The following is a 13,513-nucleotide window of genomic DNA, read 5'->3' as shown; positions in this document are numbered from 1 at the left end:
CAGGTCGATGGGAGCCCCGTCCCGTTCCTTGAAATCAGATACGCGCCAGCCAGTTGGAGCCTATACATGAAATCCCTGTCACAGACTACAGGCTTCGCCCCATTAGGGCAGGGGAATTTAAGTGCCGTTTGGCGCGCGGTTTCAAAAGCTGATGAGACCGGTTCATTCCATGAGACAATTAATGGTTTCACATAAAATGTTGCCACACCATGCATGTCGAATTTTAATGTTATTTAATCAGTTACATTTTTTAAGTGAATGATTATGTTCAAAAGAATTTCCATGACATATTACAGAAAACTACGGGTTACGGTTTATCAATTAATTTTAAATCCCGTGACTACCCTCGCTTCTTAACTTAAATCTCACAAGTTCTGGAGTATATGTTCCGTATCTACACAGTATATCCTGATAAAGGTTAAAAAGGGCAGTTAATTTCTCAAGTTTTATTTTTTAATCTCCCATCATTTAAGAATTGAATAATACTCACAAATTTTGTTCACGCTGAAATGTTTTCCACAACCGGTAATTCAGAATGGAAACACTTAACTTTATTTGCGAAAAAAAAACTCCTTAAGTCAGGTTTACGGATTCCTTAAAAACACCTGCTATTCCTATCACTGGTAAACATACAACGAAAAACCTTTTTAATTATAATGGCGCAGTAATCATTAAAGCCTGTGTTAAAACTTGTGTTTGATCTAGGTTGCTCATATTATTGAAAAAAGGTTTAAGAGCGAAAAAGACGAGGACAAAGATACAAAGACAATACGGCAGGCGCTAACTCTCAACTCAAAAAAAGCCCTGTGTAGAAGAAATTTGTTGCATTAAAATATGGGCTCGTGTTGGTTGGCCTAGATTTGTTAAAATGTTTAACAAACGCGAGTGAAACAAGGACATTAGCACGAGATGTACAAACTCCTGCCATATGCAAGACATATTTGCCGAAGCTGCTCATGAAGCGGTTTGAAGTCGACCATGGCCGGACGCACTTTATTTTGAAGGAGAAAATAGAACAGACATCTATTTATCCCCAAATACAAGCAATGTGTTTCTAGCCGATGGGAATCTACCGTAGCCTACTTAAATAAAATCGTCAAATTGGTTATTCATATTCCTGAAGGCTGTACAATTTTTCACTAAGCTCGGTGCGACAACGTGGAGAAACTACAAGCCCAATTAGGCATCAAGTAACTGCATTCATACCTTCTGTGCATGTGGAAATCGTTGCTTCCTGGCGTTCACTAGTTCAGGTATATCAATCAGTCTTGAACAAAACATTACACTTTGATTTTTAACTGTGCACACTCGTTCAAACGGAAGGGCCATCGCCTCGGGCGGGAGGGGGGGGGGGGGGGGGGGGGGGGGGGGAAGGTGCCGCTGCTTTCAATGCAACCTCTTCACAATTATAGGCGTCCGTGCTGGCCGCCATATAAAAACTAGGTACCAGATTTGCTGCATCTGTAGGTCATCTTTAAGTTAGAGTTGACAAAGAATATCGGGCCACGGCGCAACGCCGATGTGCTCTTAAATGAAGAGCAGGTTTGCTTTCGTTTTTTTTATTTGCTCGGAGAAAATCTCGCAAAAACGCACCTACAATATGGCGCCGGTATTGCTTTCGTTTGACGGGACGCGATGAGATCCGCTGTTTGCGAGCACATGGAGCCAAGACGTGACCGGAGAAGTGCCCGTGTGATCTTTCCGGAAGACGGAAAGTATCATTCGTAATCGCCGTGAGCGCTTTGAAAGCGACGAAAGTCAGAGGGTCACCGAGTGCGTAACTTCAAACCAAGGTTCAGGACAGCGCTGCGTTGACTTCGGCGATCTCGTTCTGTTTGGTGCAACAAGGCGATGCGACAAAGAGCTGAAACGTTCGTAATGTGTGTTCTGGTGCTTGGAGAAAGAAACCAAAATTAACGCGGAGAGCAAATTGTTAGTTGTGGGGTTGAGATTCAACGGGTTCAGTCCCGTCAGCGTCAGCTGATCCAGTCCAGCTGATCCGGGAGGGCGCAGTGAGCGTCTTTAAAAGTAAATCTTCCTTCGTTCCGTTTCAAAATGTGAAAGATTCTGTACGCATGCCCATTGTTGTCTTTAATCTGCTCTTTTTATCCGTGCTGTTAGACTGCATTTGTACAGCAACGTGTTTGCAGAGCGACGCACACCGCTCGAGTAGGTGATTCGGTCCTTCGAACAACCGGTTATACAAAATTTCAGCGAACCTTAAGTCACCACCAATATTTTCCTGTAAATCTCACGTAAGATTGTTGCGTGCATCATGCGGTGTGACTAAATTTGGGCATGATTTCCTACCTCCCCGACATACGTGAACTGAGACCATTTTTTACGTAGTGAACAAAATGCTTTTCCGTTATTTGAGAAGTGGCGTTGTGCATTTATTATGATATAATCACTTGACAATACATAAATCAGGGAGAGCGAAAAAGCTTTCGCATCTTCGTATCTTTTCTCCCGGGCACTGCCTCTTGTTTCAAGTTGCAGATTCAGTAGACATATAACTACTTGCAGGTACAAACTGCTCTAAAGCAAGTAAAAGACTGGGCAGTCAGGACAGTGCTGAATCCGTGTTTCGCGCTTTTCGCAAGGTGTCTGGGGAAGTGCTATTGTGAGGTATGAGGGCTACGCACGCTATTTTGTTATGCCCGTCATTTGAGTCTCTACAGCAAAACGAATAAGATGATCTAAAAAGGCGCAATCACGAGCCAAGATTTGCGATAACAATGTGTTTGCTTAGGTTGTCCCTGTGGTCGTATATTACCCTGCTCTCTGCAACACCGTGTCATGACGAAGAGCTGGAACGTTCACGGTTTTTGGGATCACGGGGATCACGGACTCCGAAACCGAAACCAGGTCACCGCGATAACTCCATTGCGTACTCCGAAATGACGGAAGCAATAACTTGTCAAAACCAGAGTGTCGAACCAATATTTTTTTATCGGTTTGGTTGCGGTTCTGGTTCATGGCTTTCGGTTCAGTTCCGGGGGCGACAATAACTGCCTGAACACGTTCGAACCGGTTTGAACCACTAAATTGAGAATATATTTTCCGCGTTATTTGAGGAATAGGCACAATTTCTACAATAAAACGATTAACGATACAAGTTTTTATCATGGGTTGAATCCACTTTTAGTTTCAGAAACCAAAAATAAAGTGTGGTTGTTTATTTTTATTAAACTATAAAATAAAATATAGATTAACATATGTGACTCATCGTCTATTTCTTTAGCTCGATTGCATATATTTTACTTGAATATAAAGTTTATCAGTTTTGCAGGTCGCCCAAAATATCCGTTATTGGTGCAATTTTCCGTCGCACTATTAAAAGACGAATCCTGTTGTGCTCTTGACCTTAGGAATTAATTACAGCGCATAAAGTTATGAAATGGGCACGTCCTCGCCGCATATATTCTCAAATCTGTTTTATAGAATACGTTTCACAACATTCATGATGACGACGCCACTAAGCTAAAAGCAGTAATATTTTCAACATATCAAGAAATTTTAAGTCAAACCTTTTCAGTCAACCCTCTAGAGAAACACATAGCGGCAGTCACAACGTTTGCTTTCCTGACCAATGTCGTTTATACTCAGCACCATGATGAAGGCAAATAACCATGCAGAAAACAGTGGCCTTCGTACTCAGATCGGATCTGGCCTAAAATAGCGCTGACAGAAATGAACATGTTCGGCATAGCTTGGCGTTTGAGGTTTGTTTCTGACAAGATGCGCGTCAATTCTATTTGCAAATAAGGATCACTTTTGCTGTATTTTTTTATATTTTTTTGTTAAATGTAACGAAGTAGTACTTGATACTATACTCGACATTGCAGCTACTTAACTGGTCACATTCTGACGGTCTGCGTGAGCAATCGTCATAGTTCAACCACGTTCCACTGTGTGCTTTGTTCTCGACCAGTCTGCAGACGCGTAAAGTTGTTGTCTATCACACAAAAGAGGCAGCATACTTCTATATGTTTGAGAAGTTGAATATGCGTTATTCAGGAACACATATGTTATTAAAATCATCTTCAAATAATAAAAACAATTGTTTAAGGCTCACCAAATCCCTCATAGTCTTGCTTATCGAGGATAAAAACGCCGGCAAAGATGTGCAGAGCATATTTCGGATAATTTAGGGGCGCATATACTTATAATGTAAATATTTAGGGTGATCGACCCTTGATTTATATTGTCATGTCACCATGCACTATTAACTTATGTTTTATTTTCATCAATAAATTTGACTGTATACAGTTCACATAACCGCTGAGACCGACACATCAAGACGATACTCGAAAATACGCCATCTGTTGAGACCGAGTACTTTCTCTTTTTTTTTTTTTTTTGCTGTTTGACAGTGTTAAACACCGGGTCGCGGGATATGCCAAAAAGGACTGTGTACTCATATAGATCTGAAGGCAAATACACGAAATGTTCAGAAAGAGAGATAATAATTGGTATTCTAAATAATCCAATTTACGACGACTTACTGCAAAACGAAATATATAGAGATGCATGTTTTAAGCGTAAACACGTTTGACGGAACTCCGTTTGGTTGGGTCAAAAATTTCAGAAATATAGACCTTCACCAAATAAGCCCTAAACAGTTAGGAGCCCGTCGTTTCAATACGTCGGGCCAAATAGGTCGGCAGGCGCACATTTTGGTCAAGAAGTGAATTCTGGCGTATTTTTATCCCATGAATATAAATATCACGTTCGTTTCCCCAGAAGATGAAACTAAACGCGAAAAAACACGAAAAAACGGCGACCAGTCGTTATGTCATACCCCGATCTTTCAGCCGCCAAGCGCGTGTCGTCGCTCGTGTGGGCAGCGCGTGCAATTGGAAGGTTGCCAGGTCTTTTCCCCCGCAGCGACACCAGTCGTGACATCTTTTCTCTATCTTCTTGAAAATAGCGAGAGTGTGAGTTTATAGCTTTGACAGGCCCTAAAGACGCGCCAGGGCATGGATATCGAAAAGTCCTAATATGACATCATGCCCCGAGAAGGAAGAGCTTCAGCGGTATTATAAAATTAATTTATTCAGCCTGCGTGCATAACATTCAAATAATATAATCTTGATATTCGTAATCCTGGAGGCGAAATAAAACAATTTAGGCGTTTTTCTTCAAATACAGAACCGCTTCAGTGTCCTTTAGCTAGCCCCACTATCTTTAACCATCGGCTTATGTCAATGAACGAGGGAACTTAAAGAAAAAAAAGGGAGTGAAGCGAACGACAAACACTCCAAAGGAAAAAAAGGGAGTGAAGCGAACGACACACACTCCAAAGAAAAAAAGGAGTGGCACTCTCTCCTTAAAAGGGTGAGTATTGTGTTCAGCATTTGCTCAAGCGTCGCTGGAGCATTACATATCCCGAAAGGCATCACATTAAATTGGAAACGACCATCTGGGTGACAAAGGCAGTCTTCGGTTCATCTGTTTCAGCAACCGGGATTTGCCAATAACTGCTACCCAGGTCCAATGAAGAAAAGAAGGACCACCCTTGAAGTGCATCCATCATATCATCGATGCGAGGGAACGGATAAACATCCTTTTTAGTGACCTTGTTCAGGCGCCGGTAGTCAATACAGAAACGCCACGTGCCGTCTTCTTTTTTTTTTTTTTTTTGCCAGAGCCACAGGGGACGACCACGGACTTGTTAAGGGTTGCATAATGTCACACTTTAGCATATCGGTCACGTGGTCTTGGATCACTTTACGTTCTGCAAGGGATATACAATATAGACGGCTTTTTTATAGGAGATGACTGGCCTGTGTTGATCTGATGGTGCACTTCCGACGTTTTTGAAATCAGCGATCGGTTGAAGTCAAATAAAATACTATATGTCTCCAAAAGATTGACCAGAGCGTTCCGCTGGTACGTATGCAAATTGGTGTCAATCTTTTGCTTTGTTAGGGTGGTATATGAATGGAATTGTCATTTAACAAAGTACTGTAAATTACGTGCTGGTAAGTTCGAATGATTGCGAATGCAACTCCTCTAGGTAAAATAATTGGAATGGCTGAGGCATTTGTAAGATACAAATTAACGCGATTTCCAATAACGGCTACGGTGGAGTAGGGTACAAGCAATCCCTTCTCCGTGAAGCTGGTAGGCAGCGGCTCAACAAGTGCGTAGTGTCTTGGAAATACAAATTTGACGTGAGTGTTACGGCACGAGCAGTCAATGGAGGCAGGATTATATCAGTTGCAGTTTGGAGGAGAACGTGATGCGAGTCCGGATTATCTTTGATATCAGAACACTTCAAATGGAGCTGGCGCTCGCCGCAGTCGATTACGGCATCCGTTGATGCCAAGAAGTCCCAGCCTAGTATTACATCGGCAACGCAACTAGAGAGAACTGGAAAGATGACAATGTAACAATCTGCACCAATGATTACGGAGAAGGTTGAACATCCGAGAGGTTCAACCAATTCTCCATTCCCCATTCGTAAGTAGCGCCCGGGTGATGGCGTCATTACTTTCCGCAAACGTCGGCAAAAGTTCTCAGAAATGCATGATTTGTCGGCACCAGTGTCGACAAGGGCTACGAGCTTTTGTACATTAATTTCAACAGTAACAGTAGTTAGGCCATCAGTCGGAGTAATTATATAGCAACTTGTTACTGCAGCCTGACCTCCTGGAGCGACGCAGGCTGCTGGCTTCAGTTTGACGTCTGGCTGGTTGGAGCGGCGACGTTGCGGGCGACACCGAACGCTGTTGTCAAGGGTACGGAAATTTAGATCGGCTTCGGCGGCTGTCGCGATGAGAGGAGGGGGCTTGACTTTGTGGCTGGTTTTCAAAGGGGCGAGAGTCGTCATCAGTAAAATAGCGTGGGCGAGGTTCCGGGAAGCGTCTATACTCATTGGTATTCGATTATCGGCGGCAATATCGGGCGATATGACCGGGTGTGCAACAGTAGAAACTGATGGGCTTGTTGTCTTCAGTCCTCCAAATGTCGCATTTTCCGTGAGGAGTGTGCGGTCGCGACGTGAGTGTGGATTGAGGCGGTAGAGAGAAGAGCTGCGGGTCGTGTTGTATTGAGCATACCACTGCAGTTGGAGGTCGTGCAAAGCTGCATGTCGGGTCGCTGGTGTAAATAAACGCAACGCAGCGCTTAGCTCGTCCTGCACACCTTTCTGCACGCTGTGCATTTGCGGACGAGGTTGGGGAGTGTCGGCAGCCGCACAGAACTGGTCTAAAAAAGCGCAATTCTTCACGAATAATATTGCGAATCAGCGTCGGTAAATCGAGATTAGAAATCTAGTAGGCGATCAAAAGAAAGCTTTGATATGCGCGCGCTGTGCAGCTCCTCATATATCTTGCACTCGGAGGTGAGTTCTTGAAACGTCGTAGGTGATTTGGGAGTGACAATGGCGAAGAGGTTTTGTGAGAGCCCCATGAACAAATGCCGGACGCGATCTTTCTCTGTCATTTGAGGATCGACCCTACCGCAGAGACGGAGAACGTCCTTGATGCAGGAGGCGCAAGACTCTGCAGTGGACTGAAATCAATGAGCGAGTCTATCTTTTGCTTGCTGCTTGCTGTGTTCAGGTTTTGGAAATGCGTCTGAGAAGGCGGCTGTGAAAGCGCCCTGCGAATTGATTTCATCTCCACGATTGTTGAACCACTGCAATGCAGTTCCCGTCAAATAAAACACTACACTGGGCAGTCAAAACTGTCATCCCAGTGATTGTGATGACTTGCCCTTTCGTAAATGTTGAGCCAATCAGTTACGTCGATGTAGAGTGAGCCACTTAATAGAGGAGGGTCCCGTTGTCGGTTCTTGATCCGCGGTGCAGACAGTGTTGAAGCAGCAGATAGCTTCCCGTTGGAACCACTGGCAGATGGTTGGCCGTTGGAATTGCCTCTCTCTTGTGACATGGCTGGAAGAATGCGCCTATTTCGCAACTCCAGAATGGGGTTATGGAGCGCAGAGGTCGAGGAACTTAATTAAAGCGCTTACACCACCTGTGAGAGCGATAAAGAGTGATTTGATGGCGTAGATGATTCGCTGTCACTGACTGAGTATCCACCAAACCGAGCCGAGTGCGAGCGCTTGACAATGCTCTCTTGGCACCTCGCCGGCTTGTATTTAACAATATATATGTATATATAAACAACGGGCATGGTGGCGGGGGTCCCAAGGCGTGGGTATATAACTGGGAAGGATTGAAAACTCTTTGTGAAGACAGCAACAACGGACGGCTCATTCTTCGACGTATCGGCCGGAGTCAAGCCTTCGTCAAGAAGAACTTTTACAGATGAACGCAGGTGATATTTATACAATGCTACGGTCGAGTTCAAGTTTCAGAAACGGCGGAATGACGATTGGAGTTTCCAAAGAAGAGTAGGGAGAGTTCCGAATGGGAAACGTTTGGACAGTCATACGGCGGGTCCAAATTTCGGCGAGGTGACGGTTGTAGCTTTCGTGAGACGGAAGCGTGGGGCAGTTCGTATTCGGGTGACTCTGTATAAATAATGACTTTTTTTTTCTTTTTAATATTAATCTTAGGAATGTAAGTGTTTTACATGCATACTCAGTGCTAACTGCTATTATCAAGAGGCGGACAATAGCTTTTTTTTTTATTTTTAAAGAAAGCTGTGGTTATAAAATAAGATGCTTCAGGAAAAACAATATAATTCTTTAAAAGAAAAATCGTGCAACTATGGCCATTTATATATGTAAAGCCCCACTACCATGCAGAAATATCAGATGTCACTAATAGGAAAAGTCTTGGGTGAAGTGGGGAAGCCAACAAAAACATTTATTAACATTGCCATTTATGTCTTCAACAGATGCGGTCAAGTTGCGGCGTACAATAAAAGCTAGAATTAAACGATACGTAACTCTATCGATAATTTATATATATAGAATGCTGAAGGCTGTTGAAAGCGAAATTAGCAGATATCATATTCAAACAGATGCTTTTGAAATTGTGTTTATACGTGGCTTTGGCAGATGTTTACATAGAACAGTAGTTCGATCACTGATTAGCAGATGTTTCCGCAGAAATTGTGCAAATTTCCTTCTCTTTAAGCGTATTTAACATTTGTCTGTCCGTTCTGTTCATTCAACATTCTTAAATTAATAATGTATTGTGAATCCGGCAGGGACGTTATATCGAAAGTGAGAACGCTGAAGGGTCAAGGCCTGAGAAGAAGGGACCCAAACGCTTCCGAAACACACGCCCGTGGAAACGGAAACGCGAGCAGAACGTTCGAGGCAAACAATGCATAAATAAAGTCTCGGTGAGCAGAGCGAAGGATGTTGTGGGACTAAAAAGGTGGCGCCACCGAATCCGAGTGCAGGCAAAAAGCCCTTCGAGTTTTTTTTATCTTGAGCCGCCATTCTTGTATGCCGGTGAACGTCGTCAATAGGCGACTGTACCCGAACGTGGAGTTCCCCAGCCTAGAGACTTTGCCTGCAGGTTTGAGAGTTGTGAGGGATAGAGCGATCCTGCGTAGTGCAGCTGTTGCTGCTCCCGATGATAGTATCAGCTATATTTCGCTGCGAAGTTACACGCAGCATATAAACACGACATATATTAAACAAATGGAGGACTGCGCTTTCACAAGTACGTCGTGTTCTTATCCGTCTTCCATATCGCCTCATAGATAGCGTGTTTATGTGTTAAGTGTAACTTCGCAGCGAAATATACCTCACGATGTAAAACCAACTAGCCCAAATCCAAGCATAGTTAGTCCTAATGACACATTGCCTTGGGTTCGGGATGATTCAAACGGCATGATGTGGCAGAGACTAATCCGCGCATTGGCTTCTTCCATTAAGAAGGACCACAAAAGGATTAACTGGTTGATCCTGCCAGTAGTCATATGCTTGCCTGAAAGATAGAGCCATGCACGCTAAGTATATTGCGAAACAAGGCGAAACCGCAACTTCTGGTGGTCGTTTCGACCGCAAGCTCTCACGCTGCGGAAACATTGTTGTTGTCATCGGTGAAGTGCTGTTATTCAAAGAATGTGACAGGATTGTCGGACATCGGGCAAGAGAGAAAATGTCGAACAAGTGACCATCTGTTGATGTCGCTACCGTGTTTTCGTCGCACAGACGACGGAGAAAACGATATCGGGACTCTTCGCGCTTCTCTAGTTCCTTTACGACGCGGTGCGCTTTTCGTCCTCGGCGTGCATCGAAATAGTAGCAACTCTGTGAAATTTAGCTTATCGAGAGGCTGCCCGTGCTGTTTGATACCTTCATACACAAGGCGGAGCAGTCGAAAGATCAGCGGTACAGCCGAAGCTACTGGCAGACGTCGCCACGTTTCCTATTGTCAAGGTTTGCGGCGCCTTGCGCTCGGCTTAAACACCGTGCGCTCGGGGAAGTCTCCGTTGCAGTAAGCCCCATGTCTCGGTTTATATTTATGTGCTATCTCTGGGAAAATGCGCAAGGGCGAAAATTCTCGGTGTTGTGTCACTTGCTGCTCACTATACCAGTCTCGCAGCGTGCTCACATGCATGTTACACCATGTCATCTTGGATGAGTCTCTACTAAATACGCTTTTGGGGAAACACCTGTTTGTATGTTTCTGTTTCTCACGGAAGCCACTGAATACAGCAAAGATATGTGTTGTGCAGTCGACGAGACAGTGTTTGTGCAGCCCGTGTCCCATGTGGCAGATCCCGTGGTCCCTTCTATATCACGCGGGTTCACATGTTTGGGATGCCGAAGGTATTACGTTGTCAATCTTTGCCAAAGTTTCTGTTCGCGATAATGGTGCAAACAAAATTGCACGAAAAATATTTTGGTTTTCATTAAACATACGCTTAAAGCATGACTGGCACTGGGTTGCATAAGTAGTTTTCACCCTGAACATATACTGAAGCAAACAATTAGAGGCATCCTAACCAACAGAGAGTGACTGCAACATTTGCAGCATTCCGAACACTTCCCATCACTCCTGAGGCGCTGTCGACTGAAGTTTGCGCCATGTAGGGCTCCTTGCCTGCTGTCCCATGTTCCTCTCAACGATGCTTGCTTGCTCTCGTGTCAGGCATAGGTTGTGGTACATGCATGACTCTGCCTTGGCAGGACCCAGCAGTGTGAGCAAAACTTACGAAAAGTTATCCAAGTTGCTTCCTGACTAGGTATGAGGCAGGATGTGCTTTGATACGCTAGTAGCTGCCCGGTGTGCCAGAAGGCAAAACCACGTGGTGGTCAGCCCCCCGGTCTTATGCAACGAATCGTGAGCCAGAGTCCTTGGCAGATTTGTTTCTGTGAGGTCATGGGCCCCTTCGCACATAGTCCCTGCGGCAATCAGTGCTCGTTTGGGGTAACCGAACACTTCACGAAGTGGGTTTAGTTATTTCCTTTGCGAAACCTAGATTCCCAAAAAATCTGGGAATGCCTGTTTGTAGAATTTGCTAGTTTCGGCTTTCCAGCACTGCTTGTAAGCGATAATGCCGCCTACCTAACAAGTAAAGTGTTCGTAAACGCATGCGCGGTGATGACGGTTAGACACAAAATTACGTCTCCACACCATTCACAAGCAAACATCATGGAAACGGTAAATCAAAACCTTAAGGTGACCTTAGTAGCTTACACCGAGCACCACAAGGACGGGGACGCGAAACTGGCCTAGCTGGCATTAGCAACCCGTACGACCACTAATTGGTCAAGGGGTATCACTCCCACCCAAACTGAATTGCGGCAAGGAGCTCCCGTTTCCGCTTTTTAAGAGCCGCCTTTCTAAAAAGTCTGGAGGAAGGCTTCACCTCTGCGTGCAGTGTGCAAAGGACCTGCGATAGCGCTTCTCCCAAAACCTACGACAGGCCCGAGAAAATATCGACGTCGCCCGAGTGCAGCAGTCGGAACCGTACAACAGCGCCGACGGGACCTGCAATTTGAGGTGGGAGATTTTGTACTCCGGCGCACTTCCCACTGAGTAACGCCGCTCTAGGCTTCGCAGCCTCCCTCGCAACCAGGTGGGAAGGTCCATTTCGCGTGGATGAGGAGTGCTCACCGCTCACTTACAAACTAGTGCACTGTGAGTCTAGTGAGGACACCGGACCTGTTCATATCACCGACACTAAACGGTTTTGTTTTTTTTTTCAATCAGAAAACGAAGATGCCTCGCAGGACCCGAACGACACTAACTGCATTTCCATCCCGGTAAACCCGTTGTCTCCACCAAGCCGGCGTTATAACCCGCGACGTCGGTGACACCAAAAAGGGCGGAATCTTTTTTTTTTTTTTTTTGATCCTCGGCTTCGCCTGTTTTGGATTTTAGGGGCAGTTTTCTGCTTCCACGGATCTGCTCTTTTTGCAAGAAAGAGGGGAGAAGATTGCGTGCCCACATCAGATCCGTTATTTTAAACTTTCTCGAAGGTGTGCGAAATTAATGTCAGGCTCAACCCTCAACTAAGCGCCCATGTCGTCTGCATCCTTGTTTCTCCACGAAGATGGCTCGAGGACAACAGCGCCACCACACCCACCATCCGAACGACATGGCGGCCGGGCTCGTGGTGGAGCGGACACCTAAGGACGACAGCGCGTCAGGGGTGGTCCAGGAAACCATGGACAGCGACCACCCTCTACAGCACGAAGCAGCAGCTGGCTCGGATCAAGGAGGATTACGTGGAGAGCAGCCACCTGCTGGGGCGATCCAGAACAAAAAGAGGGCCGCCAACCGACCCCGAGCCAGAACAAAAAGCTCAAGTGACAACTGGAGGAGATGCAGGACGTCTTTTACAAGCTGGAGCTAACCAAGCAGCTGCAGAAAGAACGGCATGTGACCAAGCAGCTGCAGAAAGAGCGGCATGTGACCAAGCAGCTGGGGAGAGGGCGGACGCCGAACGCATTGCGCGCGTCAACAAACTCGGCGAGCGCGACCTCCAACGGGCCATCACGCTTCTCCAGCGGCGCCAACTGGACCTGTAACGCGAGTCCACCCAGCAGCGCCATCCACCCCCTGACGAACACAATGACAACTCCGTCATCGACATGCCGGACAAGGTTTGACGATGGGGAAGTGTGGGCACCCTGGCGGCTCCCCAGCCCAGTTGCCCAACTGCGGGGCACAGGTGGCGAACTTTCCCGCGTGACGGCGGAATCAAGTCGACCATGCTGCTATCGCGTGCGCTGCCTTGATAAGGCCGATCAGAGGCAGCACACAGGGAGTCACTGTCCGGACTCAAGCGCCGCCGGTAATGATGTTATTGTATTAATCGTCTCGTCCATGTCCAATTAAATGTAGTTTTGTGTTGTTCTAGTCCCGGCCCCTTTGCCGCCATCTAGTGACACGTCTTGCTTGAAGTGTCCAGAAGTCTTGGATATTGGTTTCGGAGATGGCCGGGCTGCTCGCACTGATCGCAACAGTCCGACGACAGTTGCCTGCTGTGGCCACTCGCACCGAGGTGCCTGTCAGACCCCTTCAGTGATCAGCTAAAGAACCAGTACGGGAGGACCTCTTTTATGCTTGCGACCAGCTGTTGTAGGGAGGACTTGTTCCGTTGCAGCTCTGGTCAGTGCTGCA

The sequence above is a fragment of the Ixodes scapularis genome, unplaced genomic scaffold, assembly GCF_016920785.2.
Source record: "Ixodes scapularis isolate PalLabHiFi unplaced genomic scaffold, ASM1692078v2 PGA_scaffold7__128_contigs__length_106722199, whole genome shotgun sequence".
In the NCBI taxonomy this organism is placed as follows: Eukaryota; Metazoa; Arthropoda; class Arachnida; order Ixodida; family Ixodidae; genus Ixodes; species Ixodes scapularis.
This window is presented reverse-complemented; position numbering follows the sequence as displayed.